This window comes from Caretta caretta, chromosome 19 (genome assembly GCF_965140235.1).
Source record: "Caretta caretta isolate rCarCar2 chromosome 19, rCarCar1.hap1, whole genome shotgun sequence".
In the NCBI taxonomy this organism is placed as follows: Eukaryota; Metazoa; Chordata; order Testudines; family Cheloniidae; genus Caretta; species Caretta caretta.
The window spans coordinates 7,869,998-7,889,480 of NC_134224.1; the positions used below are offsets into that span (position 1 = coordinate 7,869,998).

At 53.3% G+C, this 19,483-nt stretch overlaps 1 protein-coding gene and 1 long non-coding RNA gene across 6 annotated transcripts in view; one reads left to right on the top strand and one right to left on the bottom strand.

The window, feature by feature from the left end:
- The first annotated feature begins 586 nt into the window (after positions 1-586).
- Positions 587-19,483, top strand: part of LOC125624703 (CYFIP-related Rac1 interactor A) — a 38,134-nt gene continuing 19,237 nt past the window's right edge. For 2 of the 3 annotated variants that reach the window (XM_048825870.2, XM_048825867.2), the window contains exon 1: positions 587-808. The gene's annotated coding sequence lies outside the window, so the exon portion shown is untranslated. The remainder of the gene's footprint in view (positions 809-19,483) is intronic. The other variant, XM_048825869.2, reaches the window with a different exon arrangement.
- The window catches only part of LOC125624705 (uncharacterized), a 39,877-nt gene continuing 23,114 nt past the window's right edge, over positions 2,721-19,483 (bottom strand). The window contains exons 1-5 of one of the 3 annotated variants that reach the window (XR_012665528.1): positions 16,524-18,734; positions 15,337-15,471; positions 14,227-14,412; positions 5,306-5,471; positions 2,721-4,489 (exon numbers count right to left, since the gene is read on the bottom strand). This is a non-coding gene — a long non-coding RNA (uncharacterized LOC125624705). Of the gene's footprint in view, positions 4,490-5,305; positions 5,472-13,572; positions 14,413-15,336; positions 15,472-16,523; positions 18,735-19,483 lie in introns of those variants that run through there. The other 2 variants (XR_007353376.2, XR_012665529.1) reach the window with 2 other exon arrangements.

The window sequence follows — 19,483 nt, forward strand, 5'->3', positions numbered from 1 at the left end:
CCTGCTCGCTGCATGGGCTAGCCAATATTCTAGTGGTGAGCGGGATTATCATGGTCTATGTCAGAGCAGTGTCCAGGGCTCCAGCGGGGGTGGGAACTCCGTTGCACCAGGTGCAGCGTGAGAGGCAGCCTCTGCCCTGGAGCCCTTACAATGGAGCTAAGCAGGATTGGCCCATGGCGAGAGGGGAAACAGAGGCACACGGATGACATGCCTCCCCTGGCCTGATGCAGCAGCTCGGGGGCAGAGCTGGGAGGCGAGTGCCTGGTTCCCAGGCTAGTGCTCCAGCCACTAGATCCATTGCCAGACAAATTGACAGCCGGGGCTTGGAAAGAAAGAGCTGGCCCCCTACAAGGGTCAGGCAGCCCGAGCAGTGAGCTAGCGAGCCAGCTTGGCAGACCCCTAGCAGGGGCAGGAGAGCTCTGAGAAATGGGTCTCCCGGCTCCTAATGCCCTGCGGCTCCCCCACCCGCGCCAGGCTCTCCAGGGCGCAGTGGGACCCGAGGCACGGGCAGCCCGGCGAGCAGAGGGTTAAACGGCCCTGGCTTCCCTGCACTTTAGACGTCACCGCTGTCTTGGGGGGGGGGGAGCAGTGGTCTATGGTGGTCTTTGTGATGCATTTTCTACTGATAGCAGCAGCTGCTGCACTGAGCCTGCTTTCATCAGCGAGGCACACGCTCGCTCACACACACCCAGGGGCCGGGGCGGCTGAGCTCCCCAGCCGCGCCTCACTCCTCCTGGGCTCTGCAGGGACCTGGGACCCAGCCTCTGTCCTCGCGGCTGCCTCCCCCTGAGCACCGAGCTGGCGAGCGGTGAGTGCCAGGGAAGGAGACAAGGGGTGGGGGGCAGCAAGGCTGGGGTGGGGGGCAGCAAGGCTGGGATGGGCGCAGAGCCCGCAGGAAGCTGCCCGCTGCGGGCTCCCCTGGTCTCCCTATTCAGCAATCCGCCGCCTGCCTCCATGGAGCCCCTCAAGTCTCTTTGCAACGGGGGGGGGGGGGGGAGGGTGTCTCTGTGCTCCCCCACGGCTACCGATGCCAGGCTTGCCGTCTCCCAGCCTGCCCTGTTTGCACTGCTCTGCCCCTGCGCTGGGTGGGAGCTGAAGGTGACTCCATGCCAGGCACGGAGGGGTTGGGGGGGGAGGTCCGTGCTCTTTGCAGGCAAGCTGGGTCCCCCTCCTCCCCCTGCACACAACGGGCCCCTCCAAGGAGGGGGGGGTCCTCGCTCTGCAAGCTGGGGGTCGGTGCATCCCCCGCTGCCGGCAGCTGGGCGCTGCATCTCCCTCCTCAGCTCCCCTGCGGTAAATTCTCCTGCAGTAGCAGGCAATGAGAGAGGCGAGCGCGCTGCTGGCCGGCTTGGCACTGAGGCGCAGGCTGAGCGCCCTGGCTTGGGGGCCAGCTTTCCCTCTCCCTCTCCGGCTGTGCTGGGGCCCGAGCGGCTCCTCTGGGGTCCATGGTGGCCTTTGCCACAAGTTCCCAGAAGGGCTGGGAAGGAGGCTGTATGGAGGTACCAGCGGCCTGGCTGCGAGGAGCGTGGCCCCTCACCTGCTCTGGCCAAGGGAGAGCAAAACCCACCAGGGTGCTGCTGTCAGGCAAAGTGGGAGCTGCCTGCTTGGGGACAAGAGAACGGGGTGACATCCTGCCCATCCCTGTTACCTTACCTCCTGCTTCTGGCATCTCCCAGAGATCACAGCTCCCAGGACCCAGAGATGCCCCCCCCCCACTTCCCCCCAGTAGAGCCCAGCGTCCATCTCCCAAAGTGTCAGGAGATGTTTGGTCTGTAGCTGCCTTCTCTTGATCAAAGGGGCTTCTTGTTGGTGAGGGTGACTTCCAGCTGTTGTTGTGATGCCTTCTTCTGGGCCAGTGCCTGGGTCCTGGCTGGCCTGGAGAATAGGACAATGGAGACAGCTTCTGGGAGGGGTGAGAGAATTTCAGGAAATGCAGTGAAATTCATTCCCAGGTTGCCTTCCAAGGAGTGTTTATTAATCTCCTGCAAAACAAGACCTGGGAAGGAGGAGGCCTGCCTGGGGTTAATCTATCTCTGCCCTTGATGGGATCTGGGTGGGGGGATATTGGGCATAGGGGAGGGGATCAGGCCACTCGGAGCTTCCACTTCTCCCGTGGGTTTGGGGCTTGTAGATTCTCTTCTCTGTGCTGTGTCTGGTGGGAATGCGCCAGCATTCTGGTACCTAGGTATCCTCCGTGGCTTAGCTTTCTGGCACGATACAGGGGAGTCGGATTCAAATTCAGTGATGCAGGCTTTCAGGCTCAATGCACCACCTACCCTGAGCATCAGCAAGAAAGCAACACAGACCAAAACTACACGCAGCTAAGTCAGGATCCCTAAAGGACAAGAACATAGTCGTGTTTCTGGCCCATCCCAGCACAGGGGTTTCTCCAGACAGAGGTGGTCCACTGAGGGAGCAGTGCTCACTGGCCTTGGGACAGGGCGGTCAGTCCAGGGGGAGGATGTGCAGCCCAGCAATGAATGAACATGAAGATTGCCAGGAAAGGAGGGTTCGTCCACATCAGGGTGCTATGATGGAATATTATAGACCAGGGTGGCCAAACTTACTGGCCCTCTGAGCCCTGCTCCTGTTGAAGCCCTGAACCCTGGCAGGTGTGCCCCACAGGGCTGATGCCCCAAGACCCCCCTCCCTGGCTCGGCAGAAGCCCCTACCACACCACCCTGCTACAAGGCAGAGATCCTGAGCTCCCTCCCCCACCAGCCTGGTAGGTGAAGAATGGGAGGGCGTGTGAGGCTCCGCAAACCCAACTTTAATGGTAAAATAGCCACCTGTGGCTCACGAGCCACAGTTTGGCCACCCCTGTTATAGACGAAGCCCTGGGCTGTTGCCACCTCTCACCTGGGCAGAGGCTGGTCCTAGGTGAGGCAGTGTTGGACGTAGCAGGGGCTGGCAGCCTTAGGGATTCCAGAAGCAGTTCCAAGAACTCCAGGGAGGGGGAGCTATGGCTGCAGCTCTGCTCGAGAGAAGTGGGGTGAGCCCGGTAGACGCCAGGCCCTTGTTGCTTGCAGGGATCCACTTGAGTGCCCCCGTTTCCCCTAGCAGATCTGGAGGGAGTGGGACTGACCAGGGATGGGCTGGAGAGGGAAGGAGGTCAGCTGAGTTCCAAGTAGCCTATCTAGGAATTGCTTCCAATCTGATGTAGAATGGGCTTACTCTGTCTGCAAGGGGGTCGCTCACATGCTGCCCTCCTGGCTCTTCTTGGGCTCCTCTGCTGAGCTTGCTCCTTTGCACTTTGCAGGGTCACACACTCTTCACGGGTACAGCTGGGGTGCCCTGCCCCATTCCCTGGAGCTCAAAGGGGTACAGAGGGAGAGGAGGACTGGGGGGCACCACCAGCAGCTCCCAGGGTGCTCTTGAAAAACTGAAATCCTTTGCATCTGCTCTTCTGTCATCTCTGCGCTCCCTGGGTCCTGGAGCATTGCGGGGCGAGGGTGTGGGGGAGGAAGACTCGGCGTGGCTGGATAAAACATCTCCAGACTCAGTTTGGCTCCCACTGCTTCCCTTTGAAGGGGAATCATACCCCAAATGCCTCCATCTTCAGGTTCTTACTCAGAACGGCCCCTTGGGGAACAGGCAATAGGTCTTCCCCACTCACCCCCACAGCCATAGCCTTCCCTAAGCTGGGCAGTTCTCCTCCTCCATATTTGTATGCAGCTCCTGTCAGACACATTCAGTGCACTGAAGGGAGCAGGAAGGGAAAGCAAGTCTCCGCTGAGCAGGTGTTTACTGGGCAGCGTTAGTGCTGGCTGCATCTAGCCTCGACTGTACTCGATGGAGTCTGGACACCTCCAGTTTGTGCAATAGCTGTTTTTCTAGTAGGTCCACCATCATACTGCCCTTGACCTGATCCCCATGCAGCCCCTCCTAGATCCTGGCCACTTTCCGATGCCTGCAGTTCAACGGTTCCTGTGCCATCCCTGCTTTGACCCGATGAGACACATTAGCAGGTCAGCTCCGTGACGCTTCCGCTGGAAATTCCCATGCTGCAGTCTGGGGCTGCCAGCCTAGCCCCTTTCACCAGCACTGAATTCACCTGTACAAAGGATAGGACCTCGGCGTGCACTTGCGCTGAGCCTGCCAAGTCGATATTGCCCTTGGGCTGGTCCTGTCGAGTCCATACACTGCTATAGAAGAGCTCCTCTGATTCATACTGCTCTTGGACTGGGGCTCTCTGCTAGCCACTGACCCGCCTCTGCAGTCACCATTGCCCTTGAATTAGCGCCGTGTCTTGGGGCCGCACTGACATCCCCCTGCTCGGCCTTCCGGTCGTACAGCTCTGATCTGCCCAACTCCGCTGGGGCTGCACTGGCCTGCTCTGACCCCCACCACCGGTGCACCTCCGTGAGTCTGTCTCCACTCCGCTTTGTCCATTGTGTGCTGCACCCAGACACCGTTGAACCCGTCCGCTTCTTGCCCTATAATTGAGCCCATTGGCTCGGGCCTGCGTTGATTCGCTCCCTGGGAAGCCCTGTGGAGACAAGCCGCAGCGTGGTTACTGAAGGGCAGGTCCGTGCGTCTCCTTTAAACTGCCTCGCCTGTCCCTCGGGTGCAAATCAGCGTTAAATATGCATGCGTGGATTTAAAACGTTTCACCTCAGAGACAATACACTCGGTTCCCGGGGCCTGCTCCGCGTCAGGCTGGAGCAGGTCGTAGAATGGATGCTGAAAACCTGAGCCGCCTCCCATCGCCCCTTCATGCCACGCGAGTGTCTCGACGGGGCGAAACCAGCAGCACCACTTCCTCGCCGCTGGATCCAAAGGCCGGGCGTGGGACGGCTGCTGGAGTGAAGCAACTGGCCAGGAAGAGCTGGGGGAGCTGTACACGATGCGTTTGGAAACTCCGCCAGAACAGGAGTGCATGCTCCCAGCTCAGCTGCCCCGTTCGCCCCTTGGAGAGCATCCCCGCATCCTGCTGCCCTTACCCTCTTCCTTCCCCATCCCCTGGTTCTGCGGCTTTCTCCTCTTTTGCCTCCCCACTGCCTTACCCCCTTCCCTCCCTCACTTTCCTTCTCTTGCACCACCCCCCATCTGCTCTCCCCACCCCGTCCCCCCCCCCCTCCACTTTGTTCTTCCTCTGGGGAGTTCCGCTCCTGCATCCTCAGTCTGCAGGGAGCCCTCTCCAAGCAAGGCTCCTGGGTGTGGTTTCTTGTGCCGACCACCCCCCGTCCCGAGGGCATCTCTGCCGTGTTCTTTCTTCACTAACACAGGCCCCAAGAGGCGCCCGGTAGAAAGATGAGCTCAGTGCAAAGGGGAATGAGGAGCCACGTGAACCCCATACATGTACCTTTCTGTAGACGGAAGGTACATCACAGGCTCTCCCTTCAGAGAGAACAGAGAAGGGCACCGGGTGGTACAGCAGGGCCCCCACCAGCCCAGAAGGTAGGTTTTCAGTTCATCATGCTGGTGATCAGCCGGCAGTGCAAACCGTGGGACACTCGTGAGATCTAGATCTGAAAATAAGTTACAAAATAATGCAGTTCTGTAGCTAATTACCAAGGCCTGGTGCTTGTGTTACTTACCTTTCCCCTGAGAGCCTCAAAGTGCTTAGCAAGGATGAATTAATTACACCTCCCAGCAGTCTTTTGAGATGCACCCCTCAGTAAGTATTTTCATACTCATTTTACAGCTGAGGAAATGGAGGTACAGAGAAATTAAGTGACTGGGCTGAGATCACACAGCAAGTCAGTGGCAAAGCCAGGAACAGAACCCAGGAGTCCTAGCTCCCAACTCTGATTCTGAGAAGTGTTCCCCACACATGGCAAAGCCTCAGCTCAACCGCTGAAGTAAATTAAGCGGTGATTTCAGAGGCAGGGACTTGTAAAAAGATTTAGCCCAATGCACTTTTCCTTCCACAGTGTCCTCCGCACACTGTGTGCCTGACTTAGCAATTCACTCCCATCCCTGTATTATATCCCCTAGCAGGGAGCAGCACCTACTGGGTAGAGCAGAGCAGACCTGTTCAGCTGACAGCCGCGTGCCACAGGCCCCGAGAACCCTCCCTCTTTGTGGGTCTCATTCTCCTCTCCGAGAGGCAGAGACACCCCCCACCACTACCATCAGAGACACTCCTACCACCCATAAAAGCAGGAGCAGGACCTGCCTTACCTGGCATCCAGGCCAAAGAGAGGGCTGGCCCCTCCTGCCCCTCCCAGGCACCCAGCTCCATCCCCTCCGTAGGTCACTCCTTCCTCCTGGTTTCTGCTCTGTCAGCTGGAGCCTCCGCTCCCCTGCCGTGCCCAGAACCTAGCGCTGGCTGCTGCCCTGCTTCAAAAGGAGACGGCCAGCCAGGAGGATTCTGGGATGTAGTAGAGACCCAAAGGCAGACAACAGAGCAGAAGCATAGACAGCCTTTGAAGATAACCGGGGACGGATGGCAGGAGGGCGCAGAGCAGCTTCGCACAGCCCTATCTGCGCTCTCCTGCCTACTTGCCCTATTCTGCGGCCGTCCCCGGGCACTTGGCATCTGGAGTGGAAGCTGGCGCTCCAGCCCGACTGACCTTTCCCCACGAACTTTGCTCAGGCAGACCCCAGCTTCTCCGCTACCCTTGCTGAGGTTGGTTGCCTGAGCTTGCAACACTCTGCTGGAAAAGACATGGGGTTTTGGTGCTTGAGGATCAAATATTGGGGTGAATCTTCCCTCCCTGCCTTCCTAGCTTTATCTCCTTCAGTTCCCACCTCAGACATTCTGCAGGTGGCCTGACAGAACTCTCAGAAGAGACAATGAATCCACTAAACCTCCTCAGGCGGCAGTGGACTCCACCATGGCAGGCAGAGCCGAGCCAGAGGGGACTGTATATAGGCTCTGGAGAGCGAGCCCCAGGTTCCTTCCAGAGCCTTGCGGGAATCGGGAGAGACTGACTGGGCCTAAAATCATTCAAGGGCGAGTCATTGCTCTGCAGTGTGGAAGGGCCGTTAAACGAGATCATTCTTCCCCCTCACCTTTGCCTTTTAAACTGTAATTTATACATCGGGGATCTTGCTAGAGCCTGGATTCCTGCAGCACCCCTCTGCATATGTAAAAGCCAGTGAGTGGGACATAGACACATGGGCGCAGATTGTCAGAAGTATTTAGGATCCTAACTTCCACCAGTTCAGAGCCTAAATCCCTTTGAGTCTAGGCTCTGGTTTCTGGTGGCCTTCAATCAAAGAACGGCAACCAAGCAACTTCCTGAGGAGAGACCAGAGCCCGCTAGAAGCTGAAGAGACATTTCAGTGGTAAAGGGGGAAAACATTTTTGCTGCTGTTTCATCTCTTCGCACTGCCCTAGCATTGCATGCAGCAGAGCCACAGAAACAGGCCCGCTGAGAAAAATTTGGGGGCTGACGTATCACCCCCTCCCATTTCACCTCAGTTACAGTCGTTTTGGGGGGGCAACTGAGCTTGAGGCCTCAGTCCAATTGTCCCCCCCCCCACCCTCCTCTTCCCTCAGCCCTGCACAGAATAAGAACCGCCAGAGTATCACCAAGCTGTTCCTACTCACTGCACCTTCCTTCCTAACACCCTTCAAATGATTGGCACCTAGCCGCTCTGCGGAGGGACACACTCAAGCCCAAAGGCTGCCAGGAGGGAAACGAGTAAGCCAAAGCAGCATTGCACAGGTCAGAGGACTAGGAAAAAGTGCTGAGAACAACTTTAGCTTTTAAGGCCAGAAGGGACCACTCTGGTCATGCAGCCTGACTGCCAATAAACAATAGATGGTTTGCATGGATTGGGGTTTCCAAGAAATCCACCCGTTCCAAGAACGCTCCTTGCCTCTCTTACGGGGAGAGGGATACTGCAGACATTTGGTTCCATGGATGCTTGTTTGAACCTTTAAAGGGATTTGCTTCAGCTGCATTTGCTCCCCTTTTTCAGGCAGACATCTGAGCAATTTTACTGGCAAAAGTGGTCCGTGGAAAGGGCATTTCAAAGCCATGCGCACAAGTACCTGCAGACACCAGATTTTAAATTTGCACGTGCACATATACACTACAGAACCATTCACCCACTGATCCAATCAGAGCAGAGAAAGAATCCCATGCGACCTTTCTTACCAATCCCAGCGAAGCTGGAATTTGGACTTTTCTGTATTTGGTCCAGAAAGCAAACCCACTGAAGAGGCTTTAATGGAATCAGCTGGAGGGAATTGCCATCAGACGGTGGATAAAAGAGGCTGAATATGGTTTATAAATTATTCCTTGCTTGTTATTTATTCAACTCTGGTTTCTGCCACATAAAGCCCATTAAAAGCTGGACATGTTGGGATGGGAAGAGAGAGAAAAGGGCTGCACCCAAAGCACCTGGCATAAAATAGGTAAAAGCTTGGCGGGCCCAAGTGCTCTCAATGAGGCAGAGGACAGGTTGGCTTTGTAAGAACGGAGTTAGCCCTGCCCCTTCCAACAATTGCTCAGGCCTTAATCAGCAGCCCAGCCCTGCGCCTACAGTTCCCACACTGCAAGCGACCAGAGCCGCGCAGAGAGATTCCAGATGGGGAATTCATCTCCGCGTCAGCAGGTCAATAAAATCTCCTTGAGCAGGCGGGGTTGGGGATTCTTTCTGGGCTTCTGGCTTATTTAATGAAGCGGTTTGGGGTTTTTATATATTTTTTTAAACAGAGAAATAAGAAATAATCCATATGTAAAAAAAAAAAAAACTCGGCAGAGAAGGCACTAGTCCCATCACACCCCTACCCACGCTCCAAAGCCATCCAGCAGGCCGTGTGCAGACACCACAAACCTCCTTGGAACCAAGCTGTCCAGCTCTCTAGTTTCGCTAAGCCTGGATTTACCCTCAGGGCTTCTTCTGTCACTTTATGGGATAAAACGTGTTGGTTCTGCAGGAGCTGAGCCCTTGTCCCTTGCTCAGGGACTGAAGAAACGAGCGGGCAATACCCTTCCCACCCCTGTAGCTTCAAACAGAGTGCTTAGGGCCCGGCCCCGGGCAGGGACAGAACATGCCGCAGCAGCTGCCGCATTACGGTTTAATGAGGAGTGTCAGATAGTTTACGGGGCCTGTGGATGTACTGATGTAACGAACAACAACAAAAAACAGGGCCCTTTGGCGATTTAAGGTTCCCATTAATTTAGTGCTTCTGAATATCAGCACTGGCTTCTAATTTGACAAAGAGACGGCTGTTCTTTTTCAGGTTATTTTAACTCCGTAGCGAGCCCCAGATAGAAAAACACCACGTCTGGGGTGGTAAGTTAGTTTGTCATGGCAACCTGAGGCAGAGGCTCACAGAACTTAATTGCTGTGCAAGGATGGACAAAAAAGGACCCTAAATGGAGGAACTAGATGGCGCTCAGGGGATCTGAGGGGGACATGGAAACTTCCCCCTATGTGGCTAGTTCAAATCCAACCCAATTCTGCAGGAAGTGAAAGTTATCACCACATATTGTGGTAGCACCTACAGGGATAAGGCCTCATCGCGCTAGGTGCTGTACATGCAGATAACAGAAATACAGCCCTTACCCCAAAGCGCTGGCAATCGAAGATGAGAGACAACAGGTGGATCCAACAAGCAGACAAGGGATAGCGCAACAGCCATTTGGTGACATCTGTCTACCTGTGTATACCATGCTCCTCCCCACAGCATCCGCGTGTGCGGTGCAAATCAACATTTGCATGCACGAAATGTCCTCCACCTGGTCTAGATTCCTCCCTGCTCCAGGAGCACCTGGAAAAGCTTTGAAATGGTATTTAGCACCTCTGCGGGAGGTGTTGCCTGGAAGGCTTGGTCACAGCAGCCAGCATTGCACTTCACTGGGAGAGCTGAGATCTGTGGTCATCTCTCACCTCCTCCAAGGGAGTTCCCACAGCTTCAGACCTGCTCACAAGACAGACATGTCCCCATCGCTCATGTGCTCAATGCCTGGGGTCTGCAGCTTTATAGTGGCTGTGAAATGAAGCTGTCAAGGGAGGATGTGGTCTCTGAGTGAAAGATGTTAGGTAGGGAGGGCTGATACCACAGAGTGGCCTTCATGAGAAAAGCCAGGATTGTGAATATGCCCCTCTGCATGAGGAGAGTGCAGAGCAAGGGAAGCGCAGGGGTGGGCTCTTGGATCCAGATTGTTCAAGGTATTTGGGTGCTTAATTCCCAGTAGAACTGGGCACCTAAATGCTTTTAGAAAAGGAGTACTTGTGGCACCTGAGAGACTAACAAATTTATTTGAGCATAAGCTTTTGTGAGCTTTTTGCAGATACAGACTAACATGGCTGCTACTCTGAAACCTGTCTAAATGCTTTTGAGACGCTGGGCCTTGGTGACCAGCAGTGCTGAAAGCTGGACCAGCTGGCGTTGCTTTGTGGTCAGTGTGGCGATTTCTGATGGATCACTGTGGCCAGCTCATCATCTGCTTTCCCATTAGCCCCTGCTACATCTCTGAGGCTGGTCATGTCTCGGAGGCAAGATGGTTAGGATCCGTGATAATAACTACAATGAGCTTTGGATCGGGAAGCTCCTCAGTCGAATTTGCTCATCATCCCGTTGGCTGCCCAGGAATCTGCTGCAGAGAATCTCTTCCCTAGGATGACGCACAGGAAACATTCACTGAGCGCTCCCAGGACATGCGATTACCATAACACGGCTGGAACGCACGGTGGGAAGAATCAACCACGGAGGGCTGACCCGATCAGCCGAAAAAACGACCAGTTCACGTTAGGACGTAAAATAATAGGAAGTCAGTGCCTGAACCGGGAGAAAAATCAAAGTCATGCACACCCAGATCCAACCACCCAGACACCCATCAATGCTGGGGGGCTACTTAGCCACCATCGAGATTGGAGTCCCATCAGTCCCTGTTTGGAAAAGACTGGCCCGATCTCTTGGCTGCCCTACCCATGTGTTGGAAGGTGTGGGGGCATTACCAGAAGATGCAGAGCCCCACATCAGGTTGTGGGGACGACCCTAGAGTAGACAGAGAAGCTGCTGGAGGGGTGTCATAAGCATGCACAACTGGGGGAGTCCATACCCAGGAAAGATGCGGTTCTGGCATATGTTGCTTGGTAGAGAGATTCACACATCTGTAAGCCAGCCCTGAGGACATGCTCCCTAGGTATTTGGGGGTATACCGGTGTCTGGCGGGAGCTAGAGGGATGCAGCTATTTGGCTGGCAATTCAGAGCACAGTAATTAAAGCAACTTCCTCACTCATGCACTTTTAAGTGCTCCTGGAACTGCAATTCAAGGAGATGCAAGAAAGGGAGAGAATGGAAAAGAGAGGAAGAAAGGATGACAAGACTGGCAGCAATGGAGGACCTCCACCCACCCATCACGGTTTTATAAGGCACCCCTCACCCTGGCATCTGGTTTGCAGTCTCAAAGTTGAAGTATGAATACTGTGTCACTGGCACGACTGGAAGTTACCCGGGTTAGAAATGGTTAGTTGGTGGGGAGTGCAAAGAGCATCATTTGTTTCCAACCGCCCGGTACATCCTGCAGACGTCAGGAAAGAGCGGGGCTGTTTTTCTAGCTTCCCTTGCAGCCCTTTCGAAACAGAGACCTCACCTTTTTCTTGCGCTTGTGGTTTGTTTACATGGTGTCTGCCATTCAGAAAGCAAAAGCAGAAGGCCGGCTAAAGACTTTCCTGAGTCGAGACTACTGGCTGATTGGAGGGTGGTTCGTTAAGCACCGTTCTCAGCAAGTGACCTGATCCGAATCAGACAGGATATGACTGCTGCAGTTCAGGCCGGTTCTTAGTCCTAACGGAACAGGGTGTGGGGAACGTTTGGAACCAAGTATCATGGAGGGTTGCAAAGAAATTAAGTGCTTTGCAATGACTAAAGGTCACCCTCCAAAGTCTCTCCCCTCAGGTATTCCTCCTTGCAAGAAAAGACAGGGACAGAGAGCACCAGCCTTCTCAAAGTTGGGTGACGTAACTTAGATCTACCTGACCCCCTTTGCATAGAACTCATCCACGGAGCTCCTGCCCTGGCCACATTTAAATCCCTCTTAAAGACCCACTTCGGCTGTGCTGCTTATGGTGAATCAAACTGACCGGTATAAACATTGCCTGTTGTTGATCCCCTTTCTCTAACCATGGTCTAACCCGTCTGTCCTCGAAGCAGAGACTGTCCTTCTTTAGTGTTGGAAAAGCACCTACCCTACTGCAGGCACCCCCATAAACAAACAACGAGAGGCACCAAAATCTATATTCAAGTACCTGAATCAGTGGCCTGATTCTCAGCAGCGCAGGACATTGGCAGCTCCCGCTGGTGCTCAACACCTCTGAAAATCAAATTATCTAAGTGTCTAAACACAGGTGGAAGTGTCTAACTTAAGGGGCCCAGCTGTGAAAATGCTGGCCTGGATTTTTACTCCCCATCCACTCTGCTTCTCCACTTAATTCCTTCATTTCTCCTGTCGCGTGTCTGTGTCCAGGCTATTGGGCTGTCTTCACATGTGGAAGAGGTCCCTTCCCACTTGGGTATGGGCAGTTTGTTCGGGTAACTGACCGTGGTTATGGTATGGGCGGTACCCAAGTTGATAATCATGGTGATGGAAGTGTTGGCAGTCGTGGTGGTGGGAACTGGGTGGCACTGTTGTCTCTGATGGGGCGGTGTCAGCAAGGAGGATGAGAGTGGTTGAGGTGCCCAGGAGGAAGGTTATGCTGGTTTGGGAGCAGTGGCAATCCGGCTGTTGGGGCAGCTGGTGCCCTTGCCCCATTCGCAAAGATGAGGAAACAGAATCAGAGTCAATTCGATTTAACCTCATTCAAGGTCACCCTCACGGCTGTTTGTTTCACAGAATTGCTCTTCCAGATGGTGGAGGGCAGCTGCTCCAGACTGCCTACGGCCCAGTGCCCTCAATTGGGAATGCTGCCCCCCTTCAGCCCAAAGCCCTGGCGGGTACAGTGCAGATGCCCACGTCCCGTTAGGGGGCTCCAAAGCAGCTGTCACAGAGGTTCCTTCGCCGGGCCTGCGAGCTACAACCGTGCACAAAAACGGCACTTTCCAAACTGCCCTGAATTAACAAGCATCTATGCAGAGCTGCCACCTTGCCGGCGATTTGTTATTTATTTAATTAGCTTACGGAGCGCCCTGTCACCGCGGCAGCGAGGTGCTCATTAAGGCATTCAAAAGTGCGGCTTGCAGTCGAACTGCCCGTCACGGGGAGCTGGTCTTGGCGGAGCTAATCCCAGGGTCGAGGAGACCCATGAGGCTGGAAGCGGCGGCAGCCGTGCCGGAGTGGCTGATGGTTCGGCAGGCGCGAATACCTGCGTGAAGGCTGACGGCGCTGGTAGCAACGGTACCGACTGTGCTGGAGTTGAGACGGTGGCAATGGATACGAAGCTGGACGCCACAGGGCTCCCAGAAACCTGTTCACGGCAGAACAGGAAAGAAGCCATGGGCTGCTGAGAACAAAAACGGGGCTAGAGTGATAACCTGGGAACAAGCGTCTCCATTCGCATACAGCGCCACTCCGCTGCTCCCCCCGCCGCACTGTGTAATGCTGCTCGGAAGGCAAATGACTAAGGGAAATCAGCCTGCCTGAGATAACTTGGCATGGAGAGGGGCCAGACAAACAGCTGGGATGGTGTTTGCCCGGGCTCTCTTGTGCTTTGGAGTGGGAAGGTGCCAAGATGCACTGTAGTTCTGCCATCCTTCTGCCCAGGCTGAGGGCAAAGATCTGTCCCAGAGGGGATTATTCAACACTTGGCATTAGAGACAAGCACTGAGATGTAGCAGGGGTGACCCCTTGTATTTCAGAATGGGACCCATGGGGCTCTGGCATTGGGAAACGTCTGTCTCCCCTTGGATCTACTACAGCATAACTTAACATCTCAGGCCAGCTCCTCAGCTAGTGTAAACTGGCTTATCAACCGAGAAGCTACGCCAATTTACACCAGTTGAGGATCTGGCCCTGGGGTGTTACAGCAGCATCTGGGAACATGCAGAGATGAGGCATGGCTGCATTAGGTTTGGTATCTTACTGCAGGGAGAGACGAGAACTATCTCTACATGGCAGTGTCTAGGCGAATGAATAATTTGCCTCACCTTAAAGATTTTATCAAAACCTCATTTAATTCTCCAGCAACACAACATTCCCAGAAGGGACAAAAGTAATTTAGTCCTAAAGGAAACCAGGTTTTATTTTGCGAGAGCTGTTTGAATAAGGAGTCAGACCCTTGTAGCCTTTACTGTAAATAAGGCCAAATCCCTTTGCACTGTGTTCTATTACAATTCCGGCCTGGCATCTCTACTGGCATAGTGTAACATCACCTCTTACCCAGGTGAGAATAGGGTCCTTGTGAGAAGCTGAGAGCTCCCTTCTTGCCCTGGAGAACACTGCAGCCATCTGAGAGTTTCAGTGAGGTTGGCTCTCTGGCGGGGTAGCAGCTGCCTTGCATTCACGCAGAGCCCCTCCCAGAATGTGTTTCTCAAACACACGAGAGGGATCATTCGCCATGGCGACCTGGGTGCAAATTGCATCATCAACCCTAGGCCCTTTCCCTTTCAGATCTTCCCCCGCGTTAATTAAACCTGAGCAGTCGGCCTGTTACATGCAAAATCTAGCTTTTAATAAGGGTGTGGCCCAAAGAGAGAAAAAAAACACAAAACCCTAACCCAGGGCTGATGCTTCCTCCGCCTCTTACCCACGAGTGAAAGAATGAATGAGAAAGCAACTCCGGGGGAGGTGTAAGGGGAGGGCTTTGTACTGCCCTCAGCTACACCAATCTGCAGGAACACCACTGAAGTCAATGGGTTCACACCAGTGCCTCAGAGCAGAATTTGACTCAGAGGACCAGGCCCCACCCTGTGGTCTTTTGCTGAGCAAACCAGGTGTTGGCTTGCAGGGAAGTTCCTCCTCTCCCCAACCTGGAGATGATTTTTTTCTTACCTACTGCTTGGTGCAATCTGTTCCATTGGGACTGTGGGCCCCAGTGACAAGCCTGGCCTGCAGGGATGATGTATCAAGATCAGGGATGGGAGCAAGGGGTGGGAATGGGGCTGGATTTCACCCCCACAAAACCCAGTGGTGGAATTTTAACCAATGCCCCCACCAGCACATCACTGATCCCCATCCCCATCTACATCAAGCAACTAGCAGGTTGGTGATTATGCAGAGGGTTCGCCACTGACACAGGACCTAATACTGCTCCCATTAAAGTCAATGGAGCAGCTATGGGAGACCCCCTAGGAGAAGCCATGGTTTCCTGTCTCCGCCAGTTGTCTCTTGTCTTGTACGTAGGCTGTAAGTTCTTTGGGGGAGGGAATGTCTTTGTGTTCTGTGTCTGTACCGTGCCTCGCACAAGGGGGGGGCTTGGCCCATGACTAAGGCTCTCGATTGCTACTGCAATATAAATTAATAGTAATTATAATAATCTGGTGACCTTACCCTGGTTGCTGCTTGGGCTGTATTCTGAAGCCAACTCCGATGTCAGATTCTTCATTGGTTTCCTCATTACCAAATGCCATTTTCCAGGGGACACACTGGTCCTACGTGACAGCCCTGCTCACTGGAAACATGCATCTTTAAAATAGCAAAGAATAACAATCCCATTAGCATAGCATAGCAAAGAATAACAATCCCGTGTACTAGCTGTGGCTCGAGCATCCGCTGTCAATCTCTGGATGACGAGAGATTCTCCCCTCTGGGTCTGATGACTTGTGGGGACTGCTGGTGATGAAAAACTCACCTAACAGAGGCATAAATCACAGAAAACCAATGACTTGGAGACGTGTTTGGAAATTTAGTTCCATGTCACTGGAAATAAACAGTCTCACACAGTCCAGTTACAATCAGTTTTCTAGTAAATGATAGAGGGGAAAGACAGTCCAGCGATTCAAGCACTAGCTTAGGACCTGGGCTCAGGCCCCTGCTCTGCCACAAACATCCGGTGTGACCTTGGCTAGTCACTTAGCCTCTTGGAACCTTAGTTCCCCATCTGTCCCATGGGATACTGGTACTTCCCTACCTCACAGGGGTGCCGGGAAGAGCTCAGATAATATGGTGTCAGGGAACCTAAGACTGCACACCACTTGCGGCAGGACGTAGCTACCCCCCGCAGGGAAAAGCAGGCTGATTTCACGCTGTGGTGCGTAGCTACACGCGCGTCGGGGAAAGGCTCTGGCAGGGGACGGCAGTGGGGAAAGGCTCAGCAGTGGGGAGCTACCGGAGTCCTTCCCTGTGGCGGGGAAAGGCTCTGGCAGCAGAGTAGGAGCAGGACGCCACGCTGTTTGAAATGGCAGTGTAGACCAGGCACTGCTTGGGTGTGCAGGTTACACTCCCACCGGACTCAGGTCTGTCCTAACGTGACTCATCGACGCAATGCCTCACCATCGACATTGCTATTTACACCTGCGCTCCGGGGCACACAGTGTAAGCACCCGACACGCCACAGAAGGGACCGTGCGGTGGAGCCGAACCGTAAGATCGATACTGGGCCAAATTCGCCCCCGCATCGCTGTATCAATATCAGTGGAGTTACACCAGGGACAAATTGGGCCCAATGTAGTGATTTTTTTTTTTTTTGTATTCTTATTTTGTAAAGAAATGAAAAACCCCATAAAAATAAAACTCACCCTTCGCTGGTTGATTTTTGGGTGGAGGGAGGGCATTTTGCACCTGGGTCAGTGGCAAATGACAGCATGCTGGAGAGGGCGTTTTGTTAAAGACCAGTAGCCGATGGCAGCCCGCTGGGGAATTCAGGCTGTCCTGGGATATAGAACACAGGAAATGAGCAATCAAATATTAACTGCAGGGGTATCCGGGGAGCTGGTGGTGGAAATAGCCGTAGTTTGGTTCAAGGCTGACATACCAGAGCCAGGGGAGTGTCACGGAGTCACCGGAGCGATGCTCTGGAACTTACTCCATATGAGGCCAGCCAGGACTCTGCGGGAGCCTCCTCTCTCTGAGCAGACTGTCTCCCGGGCAAGAAGCTTACACAGCTTCCACCTTCCTGGGTCTGACCTCGGAGCATTCAGCTGCCCCTTCCACACCGCGTGCTTCCCACAGTGAGACCGCCCAGGCAGGGCTCCTGGGGAAGCCAGAGGGCCCTGCACCCCAACTCCGCAGTCAGACATGACTCTCAGCCAGCCGGTAAAACAGAAGGTTTGTTAGTCGACAGGAACACAGCGTAGAACAGAACGTTAGCACAGAAATCAGTGACTTTCAGCCAAGTCCATCTTGGGGGGAGGGGAGCCAGGGCTCTGGCCCTCCCCCTGCACCCCAAGCCAGCCGAGACTGACTCCGCTTCATGCTGCCTGGCCCCTGTCCTGCCCGTTGCTCCTCCTCCGGCCTTTGTCTCGCTTCCCAGGCCAAGGGTCACCTGGTCGCATCCCCTCCTGGGTCTCAGGTTACGAAGGGGCGGCCATAGCATATGTGCAGGCAGCTGGAGCAGGCCCCGCAAAAATCACACACGCTTATTCCCACCACCTAGATATTGGTGCAACACATAGGGAAACTGAGGCACACACCGCCTTCATGCAAAACGGTAAGACTCACATAGGCTTACATACCACAAAACAAGGGAAAATCCCCACTTCAACACAGGGAGCTTCTTGTGAGGCAAGGAAAATCGCAAACAAAATCCCATAGAAAAATAGGCGAAATTCATTCCTGCTGTCCCCCCATTGGCTTCATGTCCCCAAGCTTTCCAACGCCCTAGCCAGGCTGAAAGGTGAGCGTCCTGCCTGGAAGGACGTTTGAGTAGACACATCCCAATGCTTGCAGGAAAGCAGCGTGGTCTGAGGGGACCAAGCCCATGGGTAGGAAGCAGGCGGTCCCGAGTGCTAATCCTAGCTCCACAATTTATGCACTGGACGGGCCTGGGCAAGTCACTTCACCTTCCGAGCTCAGTGTAGCCACTTAGGAAATGGGGATCAGCCACCTGTCTCACACAGAGGTGCTGTGAGGATTAGCTAGAACATTTCCAGGAGGTGCTCTGAATGCTATGTAAAGGCTCAGTATTATTAAACAAACACAGGGCTCATTCCTTTCCCGGGGGGATTCTGCTCAGATGTCAGCTGGAAGAGCTGAAGGAGATGATAGTAAAAAGAACGGATTCCTTCCATGAAAGGCTGGCTGGCTTCGAAAAGCCACTGACTGCTGGTGGAAAAACAATTAATAGAGGCAAATACGGTGAACCTTCAAGGCGCAGAGCACAGAGGCGCAGGTTGTCCTCACTCACAGCTGGGAGGAACCAAATGCCCGTATGGATAACATCAGACAAATTAGAAACTGAGAGCAGGCAGTACTGCAGGATGCAGGCCCCAGCTCCTCAAAGGCACTTAACTCCCACTAAAATCAATGAGAGCTAGGCATCTCCATATCTTTGAGGATCTGGGCCTAACACCCAATCTCCGTGCTCTATGGCTCTGGACTGAGCTGTGGTTGCCTTTATTTTGGTATTTAATGTCCCGGTATAGCGAGGGGTAGTCACAGAAAAGGTGATTGCGTACAAACGGTACCTTCTTTCTCAGCTAGGCGTCATCACAGTCAGATCTGCTGACCCTAGTGACAAAACTATGCTTTTAGTGCTTTTTATTCCCGTTCAGCCTGCAGAGCGGGTACAGCTAGAGAAGAGCGAGTTGGATGCAATCCTGGCTCATGCATCATCAAGAAAATTATTAAGCTAGTCCCCGTGGCAGAATGATTATTACTAGTGATGATACAAAGACTGAGAGAACCCAGATCTCAGGGGGAGTTGGCAGGGCTGGCAGCTAAAAAAAGAAACGTCTTTTGAACCTGCAAGCTGAAGAAAGCTGCTAAAGAATTGCTGAGACCAACCCAGACTCAACAGTGCTGCTCCCACGGAGTCATTTCTCAGAGCAGGACTGAACTCTCGGAGCACCTCAGAGGAAGTAGTGACCTTTGTAAAAGAGGAGTGAAGGTCAGAAAGCAATGGGACCGAATGCAGTGGAAGATGCGGACAGCGACTGGTCTGAATCTGTGCGTACTGTTCACCTAACATTACTGGGCATTTATTTGATACCTGCATTTTGAGATTTGCACCGGCAAGGTGTGGGCCTGAGAGATGCTAACAATGCCCAAGTCCCATCAATGTCAACAGGAGTTACAACATTCCACATTGGTTCTGATCAGGAAACGTATTCGAACTAGAGTGGGGTGGCAGTTTTTGTTGAAACATTTTCAGCTCAGCCATTTTTGCAGAACATTTCATTTTGGTCAAAGGTTTCCCGTTTTTCAAAGGGAAACCCGGCATGGAGTGCTTTTCTTTTTATAAAAATGGTCCGTTTCCAGTAAAAATATAAATAAATAAAAGGTTTTCAGTCAAACAGTTTGGTTTCAGAAATTGAACATTTCTCCCAAAACCTGATTTTAAAAAACAAAACGAAAAACCAGGTTCCAAGAGCAAACATTTTCCCCGTTCACAATTTTGGGGTTTTGTCAAAATAATAATAATAATAATTTACAGAGAATTAAAAAAAAAATGGATTCCCACCACAGATAAATGGCATCATTTTTACCAGCGCTAAGTAAAAAAGCTGCACTGAATGCTAGTGAGAATTTGTACTGCAGT